Genomic DNA, 21124 nt, shown 5'->3' with positions numbered 1-21124 from the left:
TGGGCGATTATACCGCTTCACCTAAAATTTGCAGTAAAATTAAATCTGCAGTCCAAGATAGGCGATGATACCGCACCGTCTTGGATCGCAGTAAGAATAAATTTGCAGTTCAAGATGGGCGATTGTACCCCACCATCTTGGATTGCAGTGAAATTAACATAAATAAATACTGGGTTAGTAATCAATCTCTACACCAAACAAGTAATCAAAGATGTATGTAACCGTTAGTTGGAGAACTAAGAGCAGACATGGAGCAAATAGTTCGTCGCGAGGGTATACTGCACAGTTGAGGCAGAGGAAAAAGATGAACAGTAAAAACCTTAAAGGAAACATTTTTCTTTCTTTCGTTCGTTCGGCGAAGAGAGATGAGAGAATAAATATATTTAGAGACTCGTGCTGATAACGTGTTATAAAAAAAGGTCAAAGTTTGAGAGATAACCTTTTAATGGTAGGTGCAAGGTAGATGTAAAATGTCACACTAAAATTATAGTACAGGCAGATAACAAATAAAAGGCAGAGGAATAGATGATGTTACTGATATTTTTCTCTAGTTTTCTTTCTTCTTATCTTTTCTGTTACATGAAAACATATGGAGTGCTCTATTTATAAAGCAACTCCAAACTGATGCATTAACTTCATGTTGAAACTTGTAACGCGTCCTCTGACAATACAATTCATTTTCCACTTTCACTTTGCATGGGCATTGAAAAGTTCTGCCCATGCTGAAGAATTCTACTAATGAAACTATGGGCATTCATTGCCCATGAGACTTTTCAACAAAACTCTTTTTTTTCTTATTTTTTTGACCAAACGATAGATTTTATTATATTAGATATTAGATTAGTCATCGACGGAGTTTAAAGGATGATAAAACTGTTGTGGCCAATTTATCTGACAGAGAAAGAGGGGTGCGGAAAGAGAGAGTGGAGAAATATGTAATATTTTGTGGTGTGTTATTCTGTTTACTTATGATGAATATCACGTCTTAAGAGTTGTATGGTTTTTCAAAAAAATTCACAAAACTTAATGAGTTATGAATGTATAAATTTAATCTTAATACCACATACGGATTGCATGTTTGATATATGTTGTATTTTGAGGGTTCAAGTAGGCATATATTATGAAAATCTAACCTTCGAAATATGCATGTATAGGTCATAAGTAATTGGAAGAACTATATAGGATTGTTAAGGTGACGGCAAATCTCTAGTGCTTTCCTAATTTGGTTTCTACAAAACTATTTCCTTTTCCTCATTTTTAATATTGTAGATTTGTCTACTCTCTTTAATTAAATTCTTTTTTTATTAAATTAGGTCATAAAATTAATCATCCAAAATGTCGCATCTCGGCCCGGGGCGGATAACTTCCCGGGTTCGCTCCACCACCGTAGCACGATATTGTCCGCTTTGGGCTTACCATTCCCTCACGGTTTTGTTTTTGGGAACTCACAAGCAACTTCCCAGTGGGTTACCCATCATGAGATTTCTCAAGCCTCCTTCTCGCTTAACTTCGGAGTTCCTACGGAACCCGAAGCCAGTGAGCTTCCAAAAAACCTCATGCTAGGTAGGGATGGGAATATACATTTAAGGATCACTTCCCTGGGCGATGTGGGATGTCACAATCCACCCCCTTTAGGGGCCCGACGTCCTCGTCGGCACACACGCGACCAGGGTTAGGCTCTGATACCAAATTGTCACATCCCGGCCCGGGGCGCACCACTTCCCGGGCCCGCTCCACCACCGTAGCACGATATTGTCCGCTTTGGGCCCCGACCATGCCATCACAGTTTTGTTTCTGGGAATTCACACAAGAACTTCCCGATGGGTCACCCATCCTGGGAATGCTCTCGCGCGCTACTCGCTTAACTTCGGAGTTCCTACGGAACCCGAAGCCAGTGAGCTCCCAAAAGGCCTCATGCTAGGTAGGGATGGGAATATACATTTAAGGATCACTCCCCTGGACGATGTGGGATGTCACACAAAACCTTTGCTTTACAATAATTAATTGGAATTTGGTTTGTTATGAATTATTTAATCATTCTTGTAGAGAAATGACATTGCTAGAATCATTATACCACAATAACCTTATCATTTATGCAAGTATTATAGGTGTTTTTAACCTTTTTACTCGTGTGGTAAAATCCTTATCATTACCTATGCAGTGGGTTGTGTTTTTCCTTTCGCTCGTTGGCTTGAGGCTGGGTTTTAGGGTTACGATTTGTGTTAATGGGGTCCTGTTTTAATTGTTCAGGTTGGGTTCTGTTTGTTTTGGGTTCCGTTTGAGTTTTGATGTTTGCTTGTTGCTCCTCTTTGTGTCTTTTGGAGTAAGTTGAGGCCTTGCTTTTTGGTGGCCATGCCTACTACTATAGGTGCTTGTTATGGTTTTTAGGGTGTTTTGTTTATGCCTTCTTCCCTTTTTTTTTCTTTCTTATATACTTGTTTATTCAGCCCTAAAATGTCCACACCAACTCTAAACAATGTTTACCAAATGAGCTTATGGGCCATGCACGCGGTTTGCCAGTTGACTATTTTGTATTCTTTTTATTTTCTGGCACTACTAGGATCAGAGTATATAACATTCATAATTATAACTCGTTACTTCATCCATTTTCGTCATATAAGCTAACCCAAGACTTAAATATGAACAAATAGCTCGATTGGAGTCATCTTTTGAATACTGCTCCTTTCTTCATTTTTGATTAACAAAATAATTCTTTGAAAGAGGGATTATCTCTTGCAATTAAGACATAATTTTAGTGGTGTCACTAGCTAGCTAGTTTAATAGATACTTGTCAGTGTTAAAAAAGAGAGCATGTATCCTTTTTTTCTGAAATGAATTAATGTATTGCAGAAAACTTTACATTCATTGCATTACTTAAACTTTGACATGCTATGGAGAAAATATACTGAGCTCTTCTAAAGTTGCTCATGCATGGCACTGATGGCAGCGCTTCCGGCAAAATTTGAGCTTTATCGACGAACAATTTTGTCAAGAAAGCCATCCTATTTTCTTTTTGTAGTGAGGGTGCGCCTTCTCTTGATGCTTGCACTACTTAGTCAATAGGTGGTACAAACTTATAGGTACTCCCTATGAAATATAAAAGAATGAGCTGCATGTTCTTTCTAATACTTTTAAAGAACTCTTTTCGTATTCTTCTAAAATCTATCACAAGTTCGATACTTGATGATACAATATATGAGAAGCTAATTAATAGAAATACCAGAGTATACAATCATTCTCAACCATCCGATCAACCGAAAGCGTCTCTCAATGGTTGTAAGTAATGAGGTTGCCAATTAAATTACTAGTTAGAATATTTTGACCAGATAGGAAACACCCAGACATGAGTCTATGACATCATATTTAGGGTATAATTAAGTCTAGAAAAAAAGGCAATTGATTATTTAAAAGCGAGGTTTTGATGATCAGTCCAAAACAGCATTGCTTCTTCTTGAATCCTGGCTAGCATCTCATGGACAGCTAGTACAATTTCATCACTAGCCAGCGTGCACTCATCTTCAACCTGCTTATTTTTTAAAAATTCATTTATATCATGCAACCCTAAAACAATTTCAAGAGTTGCTTTGGGAGCCTTTTGGATCTTACTTTGAGGCTTGCATGGCTCTCCACAACTGTCAGATGTTGATCCAACGGCAAGAAAACCCGGACCATTAAATGGTCCGGTTCATGGAAGACAGACCTTTTTTTGTAAAATCATGTATAGAAGAAACGCAGTCATTAGGGTTCGAGAAATACCAAACCCCTATCTTTATACTGCCGACACATCAAACCAACTGAAAAATGTACAGTCACATCTCCAAATGCTTTGAGTGGTTTTTAACTGCAGCGCGCTTTAGCACTGCAGCGTCCTTAGTCTTTTTGCCCTTCTGGGTTTTCATCAGGCTCTCAGGCGTACCTGACTATGATTCATCAAACACCATAAAGAAATAATGTATGAACTCACTCAGATTCGAAGATTCTTGATACGTTAGTATATTCTTTTATTTATTTTTGAGTAATTTGTAGTTGTTAATTTGAAAAGCACGGCAGATTGGATGAAAAAGAAAGGAACAAGTGTGAGCTAAAACTTTAATGCGGATGTTTCCACTCATGATAATTTGAAATTTAATGTGGATGTTATTTGATGTCTGCACTAGCATGTTTTGGTTATTTGTCATGTGTACGACTGGAAAAGGATCAACATCCTTCTCTGCTAGTGTTTTGATTATCTCCTGAAATATTTGAACTTGTCATTAATTGTGTTAGAAATCCGCAGAGGCTGGTTATTAATTATTCTAGACTTCAGGATTTGGTTATTAATCATGTTAAGCCGTGGGTTGTGATTTTGCTTTTGCTCGTTTGCTTGAGGCTGGGGTTTTCGGTCTCTATGGTTATGATTTGTGTAAGTGGTGCCCTAGTTTGCTCGAGTTCGTTTAGGCTGGGCTCTGTTTGTTTTAGGTTCCGTTTGAGTTTTATTTATTTATTTATTTATTTATTTTTATTTATTTTTTATGTTTGCTTTTTGCTCCTCTTTTGGATTAAGTTGAGGCCTAGCTCTTTGGTGGCCAAGTCTACCACTAGGTGATTGTTATGGTTTTTCTTGCACTTAGGGTGTTTTGTGTCACATCCCGGCCCGAGACGGATCACTTCCCGGGCCCGCTCCACCACCGTAGCACGATATTGTCCGCTTTAGGCCCCGATCATGTCCTCACGGTTTTGTTTCTGGGAACTCACACGAGAACTTCCCGATGGATCACCCATCTTGGGAGTGCTCTCGTGCGCTACTCGCTTAACTTCGGAGTTCCCATGGAACCCAAAGCCAGTGAGCTTCCAAAATGCCTCGTGCTAGGTAAAGATGTGAATATACATTTAAGGATCACTCCCCTGGACGATGTGGGATGTCACATTTTGTTTATGCCTTCTTAGCTTATTTTTGTTTCTTTTAGACTTGTTTATGTCCACACCAACTCTAAACAGTGCTTTCCAAGTGAGCCATGTACGCAGTTTAACAATCGAATATTTCGTATAGTTTTCTTTTTTGGCACTACTAGAATTGGACTATGTAACTTTCCTAGCTAATCTTAACTCCTTACCTCAACCAGCAAACATCAAACTCTTACTTTTTCTTTCTCTCTAGCTCTCTTTTTCTTTCACATGAAAACTACTAACACAAAACAGCGCTAAACCTCCACCTCATGCTTAATTGTAAACATGTCCACACCACAATAAACAACGCTCTCCAAGTGAACCTATGAACCACGCGGTATGCAAATTGACTGTACTTTTTCTTTTTCTTTTTCGATCACACTAGAAGTAAACCACATGTACCTTTCCAAATCCTAAGTCATAAATTCATTCTTCTGTTAGAGTATGAGTATGAAACATGATTGAGGGTTGGCTAAAATACTGAATGAATTCTTGGTTGGAATTGTCTCGGCAGTGTGCTAGAATAAATCATTTTCCTTGTAGGATTGTAAGTATTTTGGTACTGCATTGTGTGAGGGTTTTGGATTCTGCACGGATTGGTCTTATACAATTGTAGTATGATAAGGTTTGTTCCACACGAGTTCTAATAGGAGAATGAGTTGGATTAATACTATATAGAACCTCATTCACTGCTTTTGCAAATACGCTGCTCATATTGTACTGAATACCTATTGTTCAGAGAGCACTTTTGTTTTGTAGAGAGGAGAAGATTGATTGGTTGTAAAGCTGCTATGGCTTCTTCGAGTTTGAATTCTACAGGTATGTTCACAACAATCTTTGTTCTTGGTCATAGACTTATTGCTTGGTTTGTTTTAGTGTGTGGGTAATTCAATTGGTGTGTCAATGATCTATGATTAAGTTCTTATATGTGGTATCAGAGCATAAGTTGAACACTGTCATTGAGTTCAAGGTTTTACACGAGAATCTGAAACAAAAGCCAAGAAAACGTAAAGTTTATCAAACCCAGAAACGCATAACCTTGTTCTTGAATATAGGAAGAACAACACCGTTTAAACTTTGTTTTGAATATAGGTAGAAACGACATTGTCTGAAAAAAAAACAAAAAAAAAAAAAAAAGGGTTTCTGACATTTCGACCATTATGTTTTCTGGGTTTGCACCCTTCCTTCTTGTTTCTACAAATTATATTGATTCAAACACTCTATACTTCTAGTTTTTCTCGATCTATCTTATTCATGTTTTGGATTAAGGTTATACATCTTTCGATTGCTCCAAAAGGTATGTTTATGACTTTAAACTCATATTTAGATTAAAATTATTTTGAATGAAAGAATGCCATGTATCTGCATATAATTGACATTTAGACTAGGATCGTGCTGATCCGAATCAGGGGTATCAAAAACAATAAACTAAATTGACCATTATTCCAAGTTTCCGCTACTGTTTTATATTGAGTTTATTGAATTTTTTATTCTTGATATATGTATGGTGTGATATAACATGAATCTGTACGTTCGAATGTGATTCCTGGATGCAATCTTCTGTGAGTTATTTGCTCTATGTATGGCCATCCTTGTTAAGATATAAGACCATGTGTATGACAAAATTGACTCATGATGAGGATTACATGGTGAAATAGATAGAAATCATGAATCCCAAAAGATTCAAAGTGTTGATTTCATTGCTGTCTTCTGCAGTTTCACTAAAAACAATGAATTTGGTTGTTGTGCCTTTACTTACTAGTGGAAGCAATTACAAAAAGTGGAGAAGGAAAATTGAATTGCTTTTGACACTGAATGAGTATGACATAGTACTGGATACACCACAACTTGCACCTTTTATTGATAAGAGTACTAAGGTTGAGAAGTTAGGGTTGAAAGATGGACAAGAGCTAACAAAGTGGCATTGTCAATTTTGGAAAATGGGATGATAGACACCATGTGTGGAGGCATCAAAAGTTGTGATCTTGCAAATAATTATTTCAAGGCCATTGAGAACAAGTTCAAGGAATCACAAAAAGCTGAAATTGCTCAGTATATGACTCTTCTCACAACTTACAAGTTTGAAGGGGGTGATTCAATAAGAGATCACATTATGAAGATGACAGATGCGATTGAAAATTTTAATTCATTAGACATGAATATTTGTGAAAAACAGCTGGTATTTATGATCCTACAAGCACTTCCTTTAAAGTATAGTCAACTGAAAGTCTACTACAATACTCAAGATAAGTCATGGATGTGGATGAGCTTATATCTCAATGTGTTCAAGAGGAAAATTGACAGAAGATGGACAAAGGAAAAGAAGTTGAGGCAGTCAACTTTGTGCAAACATTAAGGAAGGACTTTATTAGAAATTCTGGTAAAACTTCTAAACCCAAATATGTTGATAAATCTTATGCGCCTGCTAAGAATTTCGACTCCTCTAAGTCTAACAATTTTAAGGTCAAAACTAAAAACATAGAAAAGGTTAGGTGTCGCCATTGCAAAACTAAAGGTCATTATAGAAAAATTGTGAATTATTCAAGGAATGGCTGAGGGCTAAGGGTAAGACTAATGTATATGTCTGTGAGGAATCAAATCTCATTAAAATTCCTGCAAATTCTTAGAGGTTTGATACTGGTGTATCTGTGCATATAACAAATTCACTACATGGTTTTAAGAAACAAAAACAAGCAAATACATATAATGTTTATGTTGGTGAGGGAACCAGAGTCACAGTTGAGTCTATAGGAAGGGTAAAACTCAAATTGTCTTTTGGTTTTGTGTTAGAATTGTCCAATGTGTTGTATGTGCCTGCAATGAGAAGAAACATACTTTCTGCATCTAAGTTAGTAAATGAAGGTATCACTTTCATAGGTAATAAAGAATGCATGAAATTTTTCAGTAAAGGGTCTTTAATAGGAAAGGCTATTTTACATGATCATTTGTGGAAAATGTAGTGCACAATATTGAACAATGAGTTAAGTATTTTGAACAAAACTACCAAAAGAATGCATAATTTTGATAATTCTTATATGTTATGGCATAAAAAACTAGGACACATTTCGAAGGATGGAATCATGCAATTGTCAAAGTTGAGTTTTATACCTGTTTTGAATTTTGACAGTGCATCTGAGTGCATTGATTGTATGAAAAGAAAAACCACCAATGCTAGGAAAATGGATACTAATAGAAGCAAATACTTACTTGAGATTATACACATAGATGTTTGTGGACTTTTTCCTGTTAAAATCATTTGTGGAAATTCATATTTTGTGAGGTTTATAGATGATTACTCCAAACATGGTCACATATTTTTTATAAAAGAAAAATTAGTAGTCCTTGAATGTTTCAAGATTTTTAAAATTGAAGTAGAAAAACAATTAAACCTTGTAATTAAGATTGTTAGATCAGATAGGTGAGGGGACTATTTTGGCAGGCACACTGAGGCAGGGCAACACAATGGTCCTTTTGCATAATTTCTTGAGCAGCAAGGTATTGTGGCCCAGTACACTACTCCAGGTACACCCCAACAGAATGGAGTAGCAGAGAGAAGAAATCAAACCTTGATAGGAATGGTTAGGAGTCTCATTTCTAGGTCAAAGCTACCTGGTTTCTTGTGGGGAGAAGCATTGAAGACATCTAACTATGTGTTCAACCGGGTACCTACAAAGTCAGTACCAAAGACACATTTTGAGCTATGGATTCGCAGAACACCAAGTTTTGATCATTTTCTTGTGTGGTTGCAAAAGAAAAGCTAGGTTTTACAATCCAAATGAGAAGAAGCTCGATTCTAGAACCAGTTCATGCTATTTTATGGGGTATTCTGACAAATCTACGGGTTTCAAGTTTTATTGTCCTCAAGCACAGACAAGAATCCAAGAGACTCATAATGCAATTTTCTTAGAAGACCAAGATGTATCAGATCTAGTACAAGATACTTTTGAGTTTGAAGAATTTGAACAACTTGATGGTTCAATTCCAATGGACTATATCACATCTCAGTGTTGTCAAGAAATTATGCAAAGAGAGATGATTTTGATGAAGAGATGACACTCGATATAGGTGCTGATATGCAAGCTGAACATGATGGTACTTCTTATGCACAAGATATATCTCTTAGTGCTCAAAGTTCTCATATTGATAGAGAGACTAGTCCAGTATGTGATTAATTGAATTTGAGGAAGTCCAGTAGAGTTAAAAAGCAGAATTCGACATAGGGGACATTGATGATCCTGTTACCTACCAGCAAGCAATTCAATGTCCTCAAGTTGCATTATGGAAGAAAGCAATGGAGGAAGAGCTAGATTCCATGTTCAAAAATAAGGTTTGGACACTTGTGAACTCCACTTCTGCAACAAAACCAATTGCTTGCAAATGGGTTTACAAAACTAAAAGGGATGCTGCAAAGAGAATAAAGAGATATAAGGCACAGTTGGTAGCCAAGGGCTTCACTTAGAGAGAACAGATTGATTACAATGACACATTTTCACTAGTGTCTTCCAAAGACTCTATGAGGATCATCATGGCTTTGACATCTTATTTTGATCTGGAACTACACTAGATGGATGTCAAAATTGCATTTTTGAACGGTGATCTAGAGGAGGACATATACATGGTGCAACCTCTTAGATTTATTGAAAGGGGGAAAGAAAACATGGTTTGCAAATTGAATAAGTCAATCTTTTGAGTTAAACAGGCATCAAGGTAGTGGTTCCTCAAGTTTGATCTGGTGGTAACTGCTCATGGTTTTGTTGAAAACAATATGGATGATTGCATCTATTTAAAGCACAAGGGATTGAAGTTCATTTTTCTGGTCTTGTATGTGGATGACATTCTGCTTGCAAGTTTAGATATTCAATTGCTTAAAGAAACCAAGACTGTTTTAAGTACTCACTTTGAAATGAAGGATTTAGGGGAAACACATTATGTTTTAGGGATTGAGATAACAAGAGACAGAAAAAGAAAGCTTTTAGGACTGTCTCAGAAAGTCTGTATTGAAAGAGTATTGAATAGATTCAACATGGAGAAATGCAACAAGGCAAACGTTCAAGTTAATAAAGGTGACAAGTTTACAAGAGATCAGTGCCCAAAGAATAAGAATGAGATCGAGTTAATGAAGTTGAAGCCTTATGCCTCATTGGTTGGAAGCATTATGTATGCTAACATTTGTACAAGGCCGGACTTAGCATTTATTGTTGGAATGTTAGGAAGGTTTCAATCAAATCCAGGAGAATCTCACTGGGTGGCTGCAAAGAAGGTATTGAGGTATATGCAAAGAACAAAGGGTTATCATTTAGTTTATGGCAGAGATGATAATTTGGAGATGATTGAGTTTACAGATTCAAACCTTGTTGGGGATGTAGATGAGAGGAAATCAACTAAGGGTTACATCTTTATGCTAAATGGTGGTGCTATCTCCTAAAAAAGTGCTAAGCAAACAATAGAGTCCTTTTCTACCATGGAGGCTGAATTTGTTGCATGTTTTGAAGGAATGAAATAGGCAGTGTGATTGAGAAATTTTGTTGCTCAGATAAGAATTGTTGACTCAGTTAAAAGGCCTTTAAAAATGTTTTGTGACAATAATGCAGCTGTGTTTTTCTCCAAGAACAATAAAAGAACTTCAACTTCAAGATTAATGGATGTGAAGTTTCTTAAAGCTGCTATGGCTTCTTCGAGTTCGAATTCTGCAGGTATGTTCACATCAATCTTTGTTCTTGGTCATAGACTTATTGCTTGGTTTGTTTTAGTGTGTAGGTAATTCAATTGGCGTGTCAATGGTCTATGATTAAGTTCTTACATCTTCCTCATTACTTGATTTAACCGAAAGCTTAATTGTCTTGTGTACTTCTTTGGGACTCACATAGTTCTATTGGAGTGATCAACATATATCCAAGAGTAGCAGTTTGCTTGAACTCCACAAATGGTTTTATTTGTAAAAGTATGAACAAATGGCTCTATTGGAGTCATCATTCGAGTATGGCTTTTTGGTTTTGCTTCCTAGGCTTGGTTGACAAAACCTTTTGTACCATTTTCTCTCTCTAAAATTCTCTCTGTGAAAGACATTTCCAACAATTTTTGCCGCCGGCCCTAGTCTTTGGCTTGGGTGGTGGAGGCATCCACCTTTCCTCTTTTTCTTCATTCCTTTTTTCTTTTCCTCTTTCTTCTTTATTTCCTTCTGAATTTTCTTATTTTCTCTCTCCTTTGCCATCTCCTTCTTTTCCTCCCCTCTCATCTCCTTTGCTCTTTCCCCCTCCCTGCTTCCCTCCTCATCTTCCTTCGCATTTTCTAGTTTTCTCTATTCCTTTTTAATTTTTGGTTCTCCCCTGAGTTTAATCTTAGTTTTCCTTGAGCTGAGTCTCAACTATCTTGGGCTTCATGCCCTTTGTCCAACGTTTTTCGCCTGTTTTTACTGCTTTCTGTCTTTTAATTTCCCTTCATCCCTCATCCCTAGATGTGATACTTCATCCTCATCCCACCATGTGATCGAATCGGCAGGCTCAGATCAGAAATTGGATATCAAATCCATTTCTCTCCATCACTTGCCTTCCCCAACCGGCATGCTGGATCCCCATTGAGGCCAAGTGTTGGGTATTTTACATACCCCTTAACCTCACTCTCTACCCATATGTTACTTTGTTTTTATATATTTGTAGGGGTTTGTGAAAGGATTTGGATCTGGTGTTTAGTTTCTCGGTTCAGAGTTTGACTTTCTCTGAGGATGTGACGGCATCTGTGGTATGGTCTTTGCTGCTAGAGATTATGGTTTTTCATTGTTTGTTTTTTGTGGCCTTCAAGCATAAACTTATGTGGACCTCCCATTGTATCTTGGGTTGCTACTTTTATTTTGCTTGGGCCTTTTACTTTCTCTATAGTTGTTTACCCGGTTCTTTTTTGGCCTTGTACTAGTTTTTGTTGTAATGAAAGTTGTCTTCATGATCAAAAATAAAAAACAAAGCATTTTGTAGGATTATTCTAAGATGGGCATCAACTTGTGGAAGGATAGATTCTTTCTTGCAATTAAGACATAATTTTAGTGGTGTCATCAGTTCAATAGATACTTGTCAGTGTTCAAAAATTGAACCATTTGTTTAATAGATGTCATGTGATGAATTAACAATATGTAAGAAAACTGACCAAAAAAAAGACAATGGGATGCACAAATGTTTAGGAAAAACTATGAAATCTAATTAAAATATGAAGGGATTTATAGTACATGGAAATACAACAATAACCCACTAATATGAGGTGTGGATGCAAATTTCGTCTAAGGTTGAATTGTTAAGATTCCACCTACAAACAAAAAAAACCATGAGTCTAATTAACAAACACCAGAAAAATGACAGGTTATCTGACAAAGAGTCTTTAATGCTTAAGTTAGAAAGATAGTTTGAGAGAAATTATAACAGAGAGATTTTTTTAGCAGTGAGAGCTAGATCTATTTAGAGATTCCCCAACCATCATTTAAAGACTAAAAAAGAATATACTTATCTCTAAAAGAATATTAATTCAATGGAGGTGTCCTTATAATAGTCCTTAAATTTAAGGACTAAAAGACCTAAAATCATTGTTACTTTCACAGATGGTAAAAACAAAAGAAAACCGAAAAGCTATCAGGACCATTGATTTTTCTTGATTTTCTTCAATAAACAAAAGAAAATTTTGTGGGACCATGCATGCAGCTGCACAGCAGCACAACAGCAAGGAATCTGCACATGGGTGGGCCAAGTTTTCCATTCAAAAAGCCCTATTGGCACCACCACTTTGGTCTCTATATTGTCCTTATATGTGGGGACTTGTCTTATGTATCCAATGTGTCCTTATACTTTAGGGACTCAATTTGCATTATTTTTCATTTGTAGGGTCTATACGGTGGTAAGGACAGCTTTGAGGACTAGCATTGGAGATGCTTTAAGTGGCGATTACCTATTTTTATGTTGGACTTCGTAGGCATCTAGGAAGAGAGGTCACAAACATGCTATATTTTGCTAGTGTGATGCACACCAGTCTTTACAGGTAGCTCATAAGTAGTCTCAAAAGTCCATGGTTGACGGACACCCAAAAAGAAACTCCAAGAGTCGGTTTCCTACCATCTTCGTGTTATTTTTCTATTAGATGTGATTAATTCATTTCTCCACTAGATCACACAATTTTACTGATTTGCAGAACAATGGGTTAAGTACACAAGTTCGACACGAATCACCATTTTTCCAAGTTCTGTACACACTATTTTTAATTGTTAACATTCATTAACAATTTATGACCTAAAAATTTGCTAGGATTGATGTTCTAAAAATTTAAAAAGAAAAACAGACAAAAGAGAAAGATGAAATGAGAGAAAAGTCTCACTCTCAGTCTCTTATATCTAAAGAAAAGAGTTTTTTAAATTGAAATTAAGGAAAACATTAACCGAATGACTTGGGTAGCGGTCTACAACCAGAGAAGAAACACCTAAATATGAGTCTATCACATCATAGGGTATAATTAAATTTAGAAAGAAAAAAAAGGCAATTGATTAATTAAAAGCGAGGTTTTGAATCAGTTCAAATCCAGCATTGCTTCTTGAATCCTAGCTAGCATCTCATGGACAGCTGTTGCAATTTCATCCACTGAAGTCAGCATGCATTCATCTTCAACCAGCTTAATTTTTAAAGATTCATCACAAAAACATATACAAACTCCTTCATCTTAATCTTCTAAATTTTTTTTCGCTAAATTAAATTTTGAATTGATTTTCCAATTACCTTGAGGCTGAGAGAATAGAGCGCAATATCATCAGCGGTGAAAACACTGAGATGGAGAACGGTAAGGTGCATATCATGCAACCCAGAAACAATTTTCAAGAGCTGCTTTGGGAGCCTTTTGGATCTTACTTTGAGTCTTGCATGGCTCTCCACCATTGTCACTTCTATCTCAGCTGCGATACTGCTCGACCTGCACTCGAGCAGTGGTACCTCAGCCATGGCGGCCACCGTAGACTCATGATCACTAGTAGACCTCGGTGACAGTACTGTGGGAAGGTAAAGAATTCGGAAAAAGGCGGACGATCATTTGGCTTTGGAACGCCAAGGAATTGCACTTCTTGCTCTATCTCCTCCACAATGGCACCCCCAATGATTGATGCTTGATCACCCTAATATAACACAACCAAAATGTCACATATTTTGGTCGGTCTAGTATATTTTTAGCTGGCAAGTGGCCCTTTCTCACAATGGTGGAAATGTGTTAAGTCCTTGTATAACGGTGTGAGTTCAAACCTCGTCAATTGCTAATCTAATAAAATCTATCTTTTGAAAAATATATATATATATATATATATAGCTGAAAATAATTATCAAAAAAAATTATTTTTCAGAATATAAAATAAAAAACTGAAAAATAAAATGAAATTGTTATCAAACGACTTCTAACTTTACCAAAAAAGTAACAATGAAATTAACAAAGAAGTAGTAGGAAGGTATATGCAACTAGTACCCTTTGGACGTACGATTAGGGCATTATATATTGAAGAACGGAGAGATACTCATTCATCTGTTTTCTTCTGTTGCGCTCAACCATAATGTGAGTCATTCCCTGGTTCTCAATCTCCTCCTCGTTCTTTTTACACTTGGCACGATGTCATTTCGCACGAGTACTGCTAGACATGTTGATTGTGTCCTCCAATGGTAGTTGAAATTTGGGTTGATCACCAGTAGGGTTCATAGTGCTGGCAACTGGATTTGGATTGGAGAGGTGCAATTCATTGAAGTGTGATACCATTGAAGGCGGTGAGGAATAAATAGTACCATAGGTAGGGTAATTCTGGTCTGTTTGGTAGCCGAGAAAATCAAGAGAGGCTTGCTGCTGATCATCATCGACATAGCTCAAATTTCCTCCTAACAAGCTGTAGAGGTCTTTGTTAGTAGTGGAACTAAATGGATCTTGAGGAAAAAAGATGGAAAATTCTATGAAAATGTATGTCAAGCATCATTCCTTTGAACCATTGGATGTAACGTGTTGATTAATGTGTACAATGAATTAAATCTGTTGCAGAAAACTTTATATCCATCGCATTACTTATACTTAGATATGCAGATCTGTATAGGAAAAAATATGCTGAGCTCTTCTAAAGTTGTTCATGCATGCACTGATGGCAGCGCTTCCGGCGAAGTTTGGGCTTTATACAAACAATTTTGTCGAGAAATCCATCCTCCTTTTCTTTTGTAATGAGTCTGCGCCTTCTTTTGATGCTTGCACTACTTATCCAATAGGTGGTACTAACTTATAGGTACTCTCTATGAAATATATAAAAGGGAGCTGCATGTTCTTTTAATACTTTTAAAAGAAGTCTTTTTGTATTCTTCTCAAATCGATCACATGTTAGATACTAGATGGACAATATATGAGAAACTAATTAACAGAAATACCAGAATATACAATCATTCTTAACCATCCGATCAATTGAAAGCATTTCTCAATGTCTGTGAGTACTGAGATTGCCAATTAAGTTACCTGAAGGTGTGTGCAAATATTACCCAAACTCATGATGTGGTGTGTATGTACCATCTTCATTACTTTCCGATAAAATTTAAGCAAAAATATATCTACCACGGATGTGAGCCATTTTTCAAGGTTTGTTTTTACTTAAAGTCTCTTATATGACTTGGGGTAGAAAATAGTTGACTAGAACTCGTGGACATGTCCTCCGCTTCCTCGAATACGAATTATATATACTCAACGAAAACTTTACCCAACACCTAGAGTTATTCAAGTAGGTGCGCAAATAGGTACACAAATAGATATGTATAGACAAAGCTATAGGTACACAGATAGATATGTAGAGACAAAGCTATAAGTACACAAATATATACAAATATGTATACGTATAGAATTCTACAAGTATATAAATCCAGCTCTCTGGACATATCAACATGCAGAGTAGTTGTTATCTATATACATGACAAAATTAGGCTTGAAATTAGCTGATTTCGGTAATAGATGGAAAATTGCTAAGTCGCATATAAAGTCAAAGGAACTTTTTTTTTTTTCTTTCAAAAGGAAGATACATGTTTAATCTAACACTAGGTTTTAATGAAAAATGGACCTTATCTAAGGATTAAGCTCTAGTTACCTGTTTGTTTTTAAATTAGTAGGAAAAAAAAAAAAAAAAACAAACAAACAAACTCTAGTTATCTGTTTTTATTTATTTATTATTATTATTATTATTATTATTATTATTATTATTTTATCATATATTTAGAAGAACGGAGTCACTAGGGTTCGAGAATACCAAACCCCTACCTTTATACTGCCGACAACGCCGGAAAAAATGTCCAGGAACATCTTTAAATTCGTTGAGGGGTTTTTAGGTACTCGAACAACGCACTTGTGCGTGACGGTGTCCTTTGTCTCTTTCTCGTCCGTCTGGGTTGTAGCCAGCCAAGTCCGATTCAAACCGGACTATGATTCCATCAAACACCACCACCATGCGAAGAAAGTTAAGCATGTACCATAAAATCAATTGATAATATGGAGAGTAACTTAATTTCTTATAAGGTTATATAAAGATCTTTCCTCCTATCAATGTAGGACTTATTCTCAACACGCACTTCATGTGGCGAATTTTCAAGCGAAACACGTGAACAACACAACGGAATAACGTAGAGCGCGTGTGGCTGTTTAGCTTCCCACGTGGAACAACCTAATCTAAAACAATGAAACCAACTGACAATATGGAGAGTAACTCAACCTCTTATAAACTCATACAAGATCCTTCCGCCCATCAACGTATGACTCATCTTCAACACCATAATTCCATTAAACACCATGAAGAAATAAAGCACCGGAGTTTGATGGCGGCTGCTTTTGGATTCACCCGGATTCGAAAGATTATGGACAAGTAAGTTTTTTTTTTTTTTTTTTTTTTTTTTTAAAGTAATTTGTGGTTGTCAATTTTAAATGATGGAAAAGAAGGTCATGGTTCAGAGGGGAATCGTGAAGAACGAAAAAAACGTGGCCCCAACAACTAAAACTTTAATGTCGATCTTTCCATCTCAATGCGATATTTTGAATTTTAATGTGGATGTTTCTTAATTATGTCAGTATTTGATCTTTTATTTACAGATCTCTTTGTTTAATTCAAAAATACATATTTATTTGCGAACATTGTACCATATTTATATTAGTAAATACAGTATTAAATATGACACAACGTTTAGTAGCAAACCTTGTACGTGTTTGGCACAAATTTAGAATTTAACACGGTATGTTTAATTAGTTTATTTAGAATATTTTTTGAACAAACAATATTATTTATACTAAAAGGGAAGAGGTGGGCTTAGTCTCATAATGAGCTAGCAATAATGTTGTTCAAACTCGTTTTTTAGCGAAAATCGAACTTAAAACTTATCACTTACAAGTGAAAAAAATATTACTAAATCATAATATAAAATAACAGTTTATTTAAACTTAGTATTACTATTATTTCGTTGAGGGAGCTCTCCAATAGGTTTATTTGAAGGACACCTTTTGTACTCATTTCGTAAGTATTTTAACCATCTTATTGTCTATTATTTAGTTATATTATTCATTTTTATAATGCTATATTGTTTACTCCTTCGTAATTATTATTTTTTTTTATAGTAATTAATGGTTAGTAATGGTTGTATCCATGAGATGGATAATGTTAAGAAGACTAAATGTATAGATAAAATTTTGAAAACTAAATAAAATGGACATTAATGATTGGATTATTACTTAAATGTTGATTATTGTGATTATTTCTTATTGACGACACATAATTTAATTTACAAATCTAGTCTACATGGCAATATGAAACGTTTGTGCCACCCTTATTATTAAAGTTAAGGGTAGGCAAACGGGTATAAGAACCGCGGGTCGGGGAGGGTAATCAAGGTTTGGGGCGGGTATAGGTCAGTTCCTAATTTTTAAAAAGAGAAACGAGCCGGAGCGGGGCGGGGCTTTGAAATGTTAGGGACGGGCCGGGTCCAAAAGTATAAAAAAAAGGGTACCCCGACCGACCCGTTTGTAACATCCCAGTTAAAAAACATTACTATCTCCCAGGCCACTTCCTTTTTTTCCTCCCTGTGGGCCGTGACAGTTCTCAATCTCGAGAACATTGTCTCCTTGTCTCTCTCTCTCTCTTATCTCAATGTTATTTCCACACACACCCCACTTCCCTGTGTTTCCCCTTCCTCTAATCTCTCAAACCTTCTCCGGTTTTCCCTCATTCCTCGTTTCTGCAACTCTCATTCTCGGAGCACAGACACACCACACCCACACCCACACCCCACCACGACCTCTACCACAGTGGCGCACTCCGGCAAGCACCATCACCACTTGTGGATTGTTCCTCCTCCCTTTCTCAGTTCCCAGCGAGCACCATCAAGCAAGGGGAGGCCTTGTTTGGGTTGTACGAGGCGGAGGACCCATCAAACCCGAGCGGGTTTTGGGATCCGAAGAAAAAAGATTGCTCATTTTGATGGGTTTAAGGGTGGATTACAGAGAGAGGCGCAGATATTGGCTGTTGCAACGACGGAGCCTCGACTGCAGCTGTGACAACGGAGCCTCCTCCATTGTTGTCCTTCGATTAGCAAACTCAATTGCATCCACTCCCGCGAAGCAGTGGATGCCTGTCGTGGTCGGATTGTAGGTCTCCATGCCTGGAACCGACGCGGTGGTTGAAGTCGGATTGTGGGTCAGATTATGCCTATTCTCAGTTTATAAATTATATAAAAAAAAATTAAAAAAAAAAAAAAGCTTTGGACCAATGGGGCAGGGCGGGAGGGGTCCAGTAAATAACCAAGTAAAACTCGATTTCAAAACTCAAAATCCTTCTACCCGGACCAACCCGCCCCATCACTTTTTAAAACGGGTAGGTCCAGTTCCTTCAAAAATGGGCCCGACCCGGCCCGTGCCCAGCCCTAATTAAAGTGATGAGAGAAATTGGCCTTGCTCTTTTGTGAGTCTCAAGGTCAGGTCTATCTTGTTTGTGGTTGTTTTATGTAGACAAGGTGAGCTAGCCTCTTATATAATCTTTTTTAAAACCCTATAGTCCTTTTCTTCCCTATAAAAAAGAAGAATAATACTTGGCTACTCAAAAGATGAATAGTAATTCATGCTCAAAACTATTTGCTGCTAATTCATAGAATTCGTGTTTATGATCGGAACATTCATATTATAAATCACTCTACAAAGAGCGCTTTTGGGAAATATTAATGAAAACGAAGGTCGTTTAGTCATTTTTATTGTATAAAAACAAATAAATGGAATTTGTAAAAGCATTACTAATCGTCTATGTATTTGCTACATAAACAACCTTAGTTTTAATTCATTTTTTCAGAGAGATGATCTTACAAGGTGGATTATAATATGAATTTTTTTTTATTATAAGCAAAAAGCTCTATGATTCAAATGCGAAGAGTTTTGAGTAGGAGTTTCGTACTCATCGTTGAGTAGTCAAATATTGGTCTAAAAAGAAGGGTCTCGTTGCATACAAGGCATTTATCCAATGTTTTATTCTCTTTATATAATAAAGTACAATTGTTTTTGCAAGCGCGAATTTTTTCATAACCCAATTTGAGACCATTCAACACTTTTTGCGTGTTTCTATGGTCTTTCGGCAAACAATTATCCTTTGGAAGCATTCTCTTGAAAACCCCCAAAAAGTAATCGAAACACTTGTTCAACATATAATACTTTATTTTTCCGTGCATTAGTTCCACAATGGCCGTGAGAACCAAAAAACCCTCACACCCCGGGTATAACGCTTGGTTGGTATTTTTTAATAGTTTTTCATATCGTTCGAATTATGCACTGTCCATTGGTGTAGGCACGTCATCTTCCCCTTCCTGATTGGTGTTTGTTGATGTAAATGGAAAAACATCATTTATAATATCTATGACTTGTTCATTAGGATCCACATTAGGTTCAACATTGCCCACTCTTGTGGCGTTTGAAGACGAAGCATTGTCTGATTGTTCCCCATGATGGTTCCAAATATTATAGGTCTCTACCATTTCATTCCTTACTAAATGAAATTGAACATTTTCAATTGTGTCCCTTAACGTGTTGTTACACCTCCTACAAAGACATCGGATTCTAGTTGCACCCGGGTTGTGTGTACGTGCAAAATCAATAAAATCCTCGATTCCATCCAAGTATTCGTCTGCGCATCTATTTGGGTTATGTATCTACATTCTGTCCATAATTCCTGCAACCACAATAACAGTACTACAATCACAACAATTTCAAATAAATGATATTGTTACCTCATGTCTTTGGTAAGGGTCATATCCCATTTGGGAATGCAAAGTTATGTCACGTAATTTATGGCTACATCAGATTAGATTTCGATGTGGAGGAATTTCAACATCATCTCGGTACGGTTCTTCAAATGGATCCCCACAATTGAAACCTAATCCTTCAACCATAAACTACGTGTCATAACTCTGCATTCCCAAACTGTCAAAATAATGGGACAATTCAAGAATCAATTGGACCGCAGTCATACTTTGGCATCTATGCACAAAATCCAACTAATCCTCGAACGGGAAACTAATCCAACACATATTTGTACGTCACGTACAAATTTAACAACATAATATAAATATAATTTCATAACATAATATAAACATAACAACATAATTTAATTAATTTGATATTTTTTAAAAATAAAAAGAAGAAAATACCTTACAAATCGTTCTCCACCAATCACTAATCACACACAATACCCATATAGACAACGAATTTCATGGCATTAGTATGAATTTACATTAATACTTTTACCCTACCAAAAAAAAACGTTTACCAGACACACCAAGATCCCTCAATCAACCTAAAGAAGAAGATGGAGGGAGTATTAGTTGATGAAATTGAGAGAAAATGGAAGTGATGGATGCCGGATTGAAGAAAAATGAAGGGGGATAAGGTGCAGAGGTGGATTCTACAATTTTACTGCAGTTTCTGTCTCTGCAACTAAAACCATATCATAAAGATGACATTTACACGAATCATTTTGCGCGACGAATATGGTGTTCATTGCACAAAGTATATTTGCGCAACTAAGGTATTTATTCGTCATGCAAGTCTAAATATTTTTTTATTTTTTTTCGCTTTCTTTATAATTAATTAATGTAAACAAGTTGCACGACGAATACTCTGTTGGTCACGCAATATGCATATTAAAAAAAAAAAAATC

General features: G+C 36.4%; 1 pseudogene; it reads right to left on the bottom strand.

The window, feature by feature from the left end:
- Window positions 1-13326: 13326 nt before the first annotated feature.
- Window positions 13327-19943, bottom strand: LOC137722165 (transcription factor bHLH99-like; annotated as a pseudogene).
- Window positions 19944-21124: the final 1181 nt, after the last annotated feature.

Source organism: Pyrus communis, chromosome 4 (assembly GCF_041283825.1).
Source record: "Pyrus communis isolate YQ-2024b chromosome 4, ASM4128382v1, whole genome shotgun sequence".
Taxonomy (NCBI): Eukaryota; Viridiplantae; Streptophyta; class Magnoliopsida; order Rosales; family Rosaceae; genus Pyrus; species Pyrus communis.
Note: the sequence above shows the minus strand (reverse complement) of the source record. Positions and strands in the feature narration are given on the sequence as shown.